This window comes from Amaranthus tricolor, chromosome 6 (genome assembly GCF_026212465.1).
Source record: "Amaranthus tricolor cultivar Red isolate AtriRed21 chromosome 6, ASM2621246v1, whole genome shotgun sequence".
In the NCBI taxonomy this organism is placed as follows: Eukaryota; Viridiplantae; Streptophyta; class Magnoliopsida; order Caryophyllales; family Amaranthaceae; genus Amaranthus; species Amaranthus tricolor.
Window position 1 is genome coordinate 19,745,285 of NC_080052.1, and position 10,183 is coordinate 19,755,467.

The window sequence follows — 10,183 nt, forward strand, 5'->3', positions numbered from 1 at the left end:
GCTCCTCCGAAATTTCATCCTCATCTTCATCCTCATACGATAGCTCATAATCAGAATCATCATCCTCAGATGCATCTTCATCACTTACCTCAGCACTAATACCAAAATGTGGCTCATCTTCAGAAAAATCATATTCAAGAGGTACGGAACTTTCACTAAGGGCTTGTTTTGCCTTAGATGCTCTCTTAGGAGTCAACTTTTTCCTATTCCCAAAAGTGGACAAAACTTCACTACCTTTAGTACCACTTTTTGATATTTCTAGAATCAACATCTCATTATCCTTATCATTAACTACATACACAGATAATGCTCTATTTTCAACAGCTATTTCAGTCATTTTCCCAACACAAATATCATCGGTAACTCTCTTTAACCCTTCCAAAAAGCTAACAGCATTAGGTAATTGATACCAAAGACAAAACTCATGTTTTACCCCAAGATCCTCCTTTACAATTCCTTCTAACTCAAAAAATGACATCTTATCTAGGTCTATGGAGATGGTTTTACATATACCATACACATACTCAAAGCCCACAACTCCTTTTTCTAATACCCCATCATACCAAAACTTCAAAGTAATTGATTCATTCAAATTAGCCTAAAAACAAGCAAAAAAACACTAAATTACATCCATTTTCAAAGGCATAAACGTTTTTAATCAACATCAAACAATAATCATGTATGGATTAACAAAATAGATACAAAAATCCATCCATTTTCGAGTAAATGGACAAAAAATTTCATTCATTTTCGCTTAAATGGATACAAGCCCTAATTTTTGGTATTAAAACAAAATTAGGAATTTATATTGCAATTGAGAAGAATTAACTTACCATGAATGAGAAGAAGATGATTGAAGAACAAGCCCTAATTTTCGCTGCGTGAGGAAGATGAATGTGGAATGCTATGCGTGAGGAAGATGAGCTCTGTTTCGTTACTAAGGTTCATCGGTTGCTGAGGTTCTGTTTGTTTACTAAATTTCATCAGCAAAAAAAAAAGGATTTTAAAGGAAATATGCAAGTTTACCGGTAACAGGTAAACTGGTATGCCAGCGGGAAATATGTATCAAAGTTCGTATTGTTCATGGTTAATTGAAAATTCGTATTATTGTAGGAAAATCAGTGAAAGTTCGTATTATTCAGGATAATTTTTCCTTTAAATTTTTGAAATTTAAAACCTTCAAGTTGTATTTATACTATAGTTAAAAGAGTAAAAAATCCTATTTGATTTGAAAAATTGAAAGGATTTCTGATTAGAGTAATAGAAGAAAATGGCGGAAGTGTTTGGCTTAGGGATTTTGATTGATATAGTTGATGAAGAATGGATGAGCGATACTCTTCCTGATGAAGGTAAACCAACCACCCTTCCCAATTTATTCTTTTGATCCACACTTAATTTGAATGTGTTACTGAATTTTGTCGAATTGTTTTAGAGATTGTCTTACCACCCGCGGCCATTGCTCGCATTGAAGATGCTGATGATCCCAGTAAGTCTCGTTTCATATTGTTGGCTAAGAATTATGTTCTTGGTTAGAGTTTTGTTTCTGGATAAGAAGGACTGAAATACGCTAGTTCTTAGAGTAAATGGAAAAATGTTAGGTTATGTTTGGTAATAAGCATTTCATTTTAAATTGTAGATTTCAATTATGAATTCATTAAGGTTGTGTTTGGGAACAAACATTTCATTTCAAATTGTAGATTTGAATTATGAATTCATTAAAGAAGAATCGGAGATTGACAAGGTTAGGGAAGTCATTCTCAAGCCCTTATCTATATTTACTTTTAAAACATTGGTGGATTTGATTCAAATCCAAATTTAAAATTTTTTTATTTGCCAAATACTAAATTTGAGTCAAATCCACATTTTCAAATGAAATCTGCATTCCTAGACATAGCATAAGGGGATTTGGACACAAAATTCACGAAATAATGAACTTTATTGATAATCTGATGCTCCTTTCGTCTCTCCCTACCCCACTGTGTTTGCAATATTTAAAGTACAATAGTATAGATAAAAGAATCAGATGCGTGACATTCCCCACTTTTCTTAAGATATATTTCTCCCCACTTGGTGCTTGAGATGTTCGTGAAATAAGCCCTAGAGATGCAAAGAGAGAACTAGTCACACTTAGCACTAGAATGAGCTAAATGAAAAAACCTCGAAAATGTTGAAACCAGAATGACAATCTGAAATAATTAGCTAGAGAATAAAAGAGCTGGAGAGCTTAGAATTAGGAATGCTATTTTGGTTTAGGGGGAAGTTTGTGATAGGATTATGGGTGACTTATGTTCACCAAGTAATGAAGAATATAATTAAGAAAATTAATCATATGCATTTGTGTAGATTAGATGAGGACTCATCTCATTTTGGTGATTGGTTATGGGAATCAATAGTGCATTGTACTATTGGTAATAAAATCTTCACATGTGAAAGATGGATGAGGAAGAAATCAGTCCTAGGATCAAGTGTTAAGAGCATTGGAGACTATAGCATACATGAAAAGCAAAGTCAAGCAAGAAAGAACTCAGAACAGGACACCTGCTGTCCGCTCGACCCATGCATGGTCGAGCCATGGTCGAGCAGGACCTTCTACCTTCCTTTTTGTTCGTTTCTGCTGCTGCTGCTGTGCTATGGGCTACTGCTGCCCCATTTTGTTGACCCTTGTTTCCTTGTAAATACCCACTTATGTGCTACCTTGTTTAGTGGACCAAAGTCTCATCAGTGACCTACCTTTCTTGCTCAAGTACACTCCCTAAGTAGCTCCTCTCATCCCTTCACTTAAACCTTATTTTGTGATCCTTGAGTGAGGTTAATACCTCCCCTTTCAGTTTGCAATGCCCTCTGGGGATATTTCTATTCCCAAAGCAAGCATAACTTTTCTCGCACTTCCCGAATCTGTTACAGTGGAAGTCGAGCACAAAGAATAACCCATGAAATGAGAACATACGCAAAGGCATCATGTCTTATGAGTTATGACTTGGTCAGGCCCTTGAGGGTGCCATAATGTAAAAATGCGGCAGTGGTCGTAATCGCGATAACGTAACGGTGTTGCGGTAACGGGAGTTATGTGGTTAACGTAACGTCTAAATGTCGGTCGAATCATAAGATATCACTCATACGGCTAAAAATGCGATTATTTTACACCTTCCCAACGTTGGAAATATTTTGTTCGTTTGTTTTGAAAATCTTTACAACGCGGCCGGTACAATGCGATGCAACCTTGTTTTTACACTATGGGCGTGCGCCCCATACAGAGGAGTGTGCTTCTTTGTTGCCTCTCATAATTTGTTTTCCTTACCTTTTCTGCATATTTCACTAACATAGTGTTGAGCTAACTTACTTAATACTTGAGAAATGGTCAATGATAATTATATGATTATGAAGTTAGGAAATGTATGAAAAATTGGGCTTTTGCTCTCTATTTCAGTTTCATTTAAAGATTATTTGTTGAATGAATTGGCATTCCTCTCATGAAGTTGAGCATTGTACGCTCTTGTAATGTTATCCCTAGAAATTAAGCATTGTACACTCTTGCAATGTTATAAATGTTTTGATTAAGTCTAGAGCTTTAAATTTATTTAAGGCTTATACAATCCATATATGGAAGGCATTTGTGGTTGACCTTACAAGATGTAGATGCCTTCACCAATATTTTAGTTGTACTGCAATGATCTGATATTTGGGTATAATTGGTTTACGAAGGGGTAATTAAGTAATTACCTTGTAGTGGTAACTTGGGGAATAAGTTAGTTTTAAGTGGTAGCTTTCTTATAAATAAGGGCAATTAAAGGCTCATTAGCATCAAGAAAATTAGTAAACACATTGTGGGTGAGTTTTATACTTAATGGGAGACCTCAAGCATCTCGAATAGCTTGATCTATCGTTCCTTGTTATGCTTTTAGGGTTGTAATCTTTCTCTTATCATCCAATCAATAATATATTTCTCTTTTTGTCATTTTATTCTCAATTTACTGCATTAGTTTGCTTTTCCGGTCCATAGCAAACATGGTATCAGAGCGGTACGATTCCGGTGACCGGAATATCGCCGGAGATGTCATAAGTCCAGAAAATGCTCAAGAAACTTACCTAGATGCATATTTTGGGGGTTTTGGGACTGAAATTTCACCATTGGAGATGTGCAGAAGGGCTTTCCAAGAAAATGTCTTTCACTCATTCAAACCGACCTCTATGAATGAGATTTATGAAAAATAGGGAAAAGAAATTTGTGAATTTTGCAATGAACATGTTGAGTCAGAACTGTCGGAACATGAATGCAAGTACAAAGGGTTTTCACTTCTCATCCTCCATGAAGGAATGAAGGATGAACCAATGGTAATTGTATACCACGAAAACACTGAAAGGGAAGAAAGAGAACACATTCAAGATTTGAAAAACAAAGCAGAGTACTCGACAACAATGGAGAGTGAAAAGGAGTTGAGCAGAACCTGTAAGATGTTTTTACTGCAAAATGAAAGAAAGAAAAAGAAAAACAGAAAACAAGAGATAAAAAGAAAATAACGAATAAAAGAGGAACAAATTAGACATACAACAAAAAGGACAAAGTAAAAAAGAAAAAGAAGAGTGGTTGTTTGTATCCCAGTGAGCTGGGAGTAGGTGATACGGTGGACGTAAGACCGGTAGTCAGAGAGAGTGGGAGAATGTGGGTCAGGCATGTTGTGGATCGGGTGGTGGTCCAGGTTGTCGGCGGCCTAGGAGGAAAAAAGAAGAGGAAAAAAAAGGAGGAAACAAATGTTAAAAAAAAATAGGGATTGTTGGAGTTGACGGCGGCAAGGGAGGCGTCAACAGAGCAGGAAGAAAATACCGGCAAGAAAAGAAGTTGATGGGCAACTGACTGGGGAGGAGCGTAGCCACGCCGGAGTTTTCTGGGGGCTTGCCGGCCATTTTTTGTGATTCTTTTGACTTTTGGAAGGAATGGATTTATAAACCTTGTACTTCCTTGACTTTTTGTGAGTTTCTTTTCAGTTTATATAATTTAGTTTTCTATATTACAATTTGAGAGATCTTTTTTTTCTTCTTTTGGTTATGAACTAAGAATAGTCTTAGTTATAGTGAGGATCATTGGTTTTGAGATAGTGAGATAACAATTTTTCCATATTGAATTTACGCTAGTCAGTTTTTTATTGTTAGTTTTAAAATTTAATAGCTGACTTTGTATTAGGTCAATCCAAATTTGTTTGTTTGGGCCTTAAAGTTGTTATGGATAATCTTGATAATCTGTATAATAAAAACATTCTAATAAACTTTAGCTTGCCTGGTTCACACTAACTTGTGCAATAGGATTTTTGGTTATTAGTTTCTTGCCTTGTATTGTATGGTATGGTGCATTTGGATGGAGAGAATTACTGGAGAAGTATGATTTTTGGATTACAGCATTACTATCTTACTCATGTAGCTGTAGAATGTAGATTTTTGATGATTGGGATGATTACAGATTGCGAATGTTGTCCTTTGCAGTGTATGGGACTCCGATAAGTAATTAACTCAAAGAAATCGATTTATAATACTGGACAATTAGAATTTACTATATGAATCAAAATTTGCTTTGGCCTGAGCAAACGGTAACATGAAACAGGATAAGAGTGCATCTAATGAAATTGGAATGGGAGTTGTGTGCAATTTTTGAGCCATGATCAGTTCTGGTTTAGTTTTTGACCTATTTTGGGCGAACCGTGAACTCAAAAAGAAAATTAAGTATAAGTGCTCTCTAAGTTTAACTTGCAGATGAACACTTTTTGGGTTGTAAAAAAAATGAGATTGGCAGATTCGCCGAAAAACTTTTCAGACATTCAACAATTAGAGGTGTTTATGAGTGTGTGGTGTAGGGCGTGCGCTGATTGAATGTTTCAAGTATATGTGTGTAGCCTTTCAAAAGTTCAACTGCTTGGAACGGGCAAACCAATTTTGTTCTTCTTGCAGTTGGAACTTGGATGCACTTAGGCACATGATTAGCTCGTGCTCCAATAGGAGAGCAACTGCGCCCTCTTGATTCTTGGGGTGAGCTAAGGATTTGTTTACCAGGATTGCTATGGGTATTGCTCGATAAACATAATCATGCTTCCTGCTCATAAGAATGCTTTTTTGGTTGGGATTCCTTCTGTTGAATCATGACTACTCTTTTAGTCCTTTGTTTTGTATATATATACAGTCCTTTTTTGGAGAGTGGTAGCTAGGTAGGAATTATACCAAAGAATTAGATATGATGATTAAAAGATGCACCCTTCTTTTTTCTGCTAAATTGTAAACTAATTTGATTTCTGCAAGCTAGATACCGGAATTTAGTTTTTACTAAACCTATATTTACTCAAAGCATTATGCTGCAGTTGGCTGGCGAATTTTGAACTAAATTTTGCATTCTCTGGTAAAGTATATTTCAGTAGAATTAGTTTCCCAAGCTTCATTTTTCTTATAGAATGATCAAAAAAGAAAAGAGGGTATTTGGGAGAGGACAGAGGAAGAGACGGGAAGGAAAATGTGGCATCCTAAAACACAATTTTTCCTTAGAAATTGACATCGTTTTACTGACCTCAGAAACAAAAAGTGGAAAACTTGGATTCAATCCAATCACATTTTATAAAAACAAGAGTTTTTCAGTTCACTTTCACTTCCTTGGTATATACTAATGTTTTTTATTACTGCATTATTAACAGATGAAGAAACCCCCGTAGCGAACGGAGATACATGGCATGACCTCGCATTGGGTAGACAACAGTGAATACAAATCCATGCATCTGGGGCATACAATATCAATGAGGAGTTATTATCCGAGTAGTGGTGTTTAATATTGTGGGGAATAGTTTCAGAAATGTTCACTGGTGTAACAGTAAACTAGATTGAGTAGATTCCCATTTGTGTTGCTGTATAAGATCTAAATTAATGAATGTGATGAAGATGGTATTGTTGTTGAACAGTACTCTTGTACCTCCATCCTTTTGAAATTACTAGGTTGTGACTTGTGAGGGAAGATGTCATTATCAGTAACAATCTTGAGGGAACAGAGTAGTACACTAGTAAGCAGAGATGCTCAAAACATACCCGACTACCTGAAATTTACCCGATCTTGTAATTAAACCTGAATTGACTCGACTTCAAAGTGATTTACAATTATGTAAAATACAATATGGACGTAAAACCCAATTTTAAATCGGCTCAAAACTCTTAATTTGAAATCAACTTGATAACCAGAATGATCACTACCACTACTAGTAAATAGTAAATGACAAAGTGTCCTTGTGTTTGGCATTATCGAGTTAGTTTGATGGCATTACTCCTGCTTTTTTTTTACTCATAACTGATTCTGATAATGTGGGGTTGAAGCCAGGCCACCATAAATTTGTCAGATACTCACTCTATTGATAATTCCAGCACTTTTATAGTTGGCGTTAATAGTATTACTCTTACGCACAGTTTATAAAGGACAAGGGAGTTTACTTTTGGAGTGGAGCATTCAACCAAAAGCTTTTGCTCCCAACTTTGTTGTTTGATTCACTTGTAAATTCCGCCAAATCTAATTCAATTGAGGACCACCTAAAACCTACTCCCATTGCCAAGAATTTGCAACAACACACATGCATTGTTAGTAAGAAAATAAGAAAATAATTATATTGTATTGATATGATTAAAAATAAGAGAAATTCTGTTATTTTTAACTCTTACACTCCCTTCGTCTCATAGCATAGCATTAGAGTTTGTCTTAATTTAGCCTTTGGCCATTACCCATATATTTATTTTTCTTTTTTTTTTCTCATTCAAATATTTCTCACGTGTTCCTATAAAACATAATTTTTTTGCCATTTTTACAATTGTTTTTGATATTTACTCCATACTTAGGGTAATTCTATAGGACACAGAATATTCATAAATATTTATATTAAAATTTTTTTTAATATGAAATATTACAAATGTAACGAAAAAAATAAAAAAATAAAACGGGATGAGTACCTTAACTCATTGGATCACTTTGATCAACCAATTGAGCATTTAAGATGGCTAGTTGCCTAGTTATGACCCATTTTATTTTTAGTTTATTACACATTCATCTGAATATGAAAGCTAGGAGTACATATCGGGTTATGTCCCCCCTTTTGTTTGGCCAAATTCGTTGTTACTTGATTCATCAAAATAAGTATAATAACTTATAATTCTAACCTAATCTGATTGGACCTAAATGAATCATCCAATCAATCATAGACTTGAAAGTACTATACAATTACCAAAATAGGTGGACTTGAATTAAAGTTCTTTAATTTGAACTAATCCGATAAACACAACTTAAAACATGCAGACTAAATATACAAGAAAATCCCAAATGGGCCCCTAAACAAAAGACTAAAATTGAAATTGAATCAAACACACAAATAAATACAAAAATTGAAATCAATAAACTAATTTATCAAAAAAATGCACGAAATAAGATAAGTTTCAACTTAAAAATAAGCGTGTAATTGTAACACCCCTGAATTTCCGACCCCTTGTACGAAACAAAAACCGTAAAGGGCGGGAGGAAATTCGGGTGTTACATTAAAATGAAATAAATAAAATAATAATAAACTTCTAAAATGACAGTGGAAAATTCGGCAGCATCTCTCCCTAAAATCGAAAATGTGGTAGAGCAATTAGCACAATAAAAACATTAAACATAATCTAAGGCATCATTGCCTTTCAAATCTCACACCACGGCGAAATGATTCGTCGCCGGCTTCTCAAGTCAACATGCCAAGCATGGATCGTGATTCTAGTGTCGACGCTTGCGTTTTAAAGTGACTTAACTCCTTAAAACCATACAGAGTTATAAACTACGCAACGAAAATACAAATATACAAGAGAGGACACAAAGCCACATAACAAAACATATACAACCAAAGTTTACAAAGGATAACACGAGCTACAAAATAGAAAGATAATGGTATGACACAGGTTATGCTTCACCCTCATCACTCTCCCCCAATGCAATGCAAAAGAAGCTCCAATACCTGCTACGCCTGTCTATGATCCTCCTGCTGCTCGACATTAGACCAAAAACCAATATGTCATAGCAGGACAATCATAAAAGGTCATCAACAATCAAACATAAACACAAACACGTACACGTCAGTAACTACCATCAAATATAATAAGGCCAACTACTAGATAACATTTTGTTATACAACAACATAAGATGATTTCCTAAGACACAAGCACAAATAGTAACCGTTTATCGTCCAGTTATACTTCTTGATCTCATTACGTTCTTTCCAACCCGAACCATGTGTTCTTGGGTAGAATGCAGGTCTTCTCGCTCCTCTTTTCAAAACATAAACTCTTGCAAAACACGCATAGTATCAACTTAACCAAGGCATTAACAGAATACCTAACACATGACCTTGTAGAGCTTGTCTATCTTAAGGTAAGTGTGATAATAGTCTGTAATATCCTTGAGGTAACTTAACTTAGGCACACTTCTCACTAGCATAAACTATTCTATCAAGGAGTAGATATTCTATCAATGAGTAAACGTTCTATCAATGTGTAATCTTTCTATCAAAGAATGAACCTTCTATCATTAAATAACTTTCAATCAATTAATAAACTTTCTATCACTGAATAACTTTCTATCAGTGGATCTTTTCTCTACGTCTTGGCATAGTGACATAGCCAAGGGCATTATCGGCCATCCGGCGCCCATGGCAAAGTATGAGCTCATGCCCCCTCCAGCTAACCCTCTCGAGTCCTACCTTTGGGGAAAACTAACACACTGGGGTACTAAACCAGTAAAGAGGCCACCATATTAGGATTTGCAAGACCCGCATGGTAACACCTCGGTCAAGGGGCGGTATCGGCCGCCCGGCGCCCAATGACAAAAGCATGCTCATACCCCCCTTACGGTGATCCCGTCGGATCTCACCTAGGGGACTACTAAATCAACCGGACATAATCCAGTTGAGTCACGCCAGCTAATCATAATCTAATACTTTATCAGATGGGAATAACTCCCACTTTCGACTATTAATGAGCGCCCTCGGATAGCAGCACACCGAAACCCACTAAGCCACTCAACAAAATATGAAATTCACCTATAAAGGAGTCATTCTAACTCCAAGTAAGACATAATCCAAATCTTAAATAAATAAAGGGGGTGGTCCCCGCCTCCTACTAACACTCTCATTCTCTATAACTATTCTAAGCG

At 35.8% G+C, this 10,183-nt stretch overlaps 1 protein-coding gene across 2 annotated transcripts in view; it reads right to left on the reverse strand.

Annotated features, from left to right (window-relative positions):
• The window catches only part of LOC130814806 (oxysterol-binding protein-related protein 4B-like), a 988,965-nt gene that overhangs the window by 745,753 nt on the left and 233,029 nt on the right, over positions 1-10,183 (reverse strand). The gene's annotated exons all lie outside the window — the stretch shown is intronic.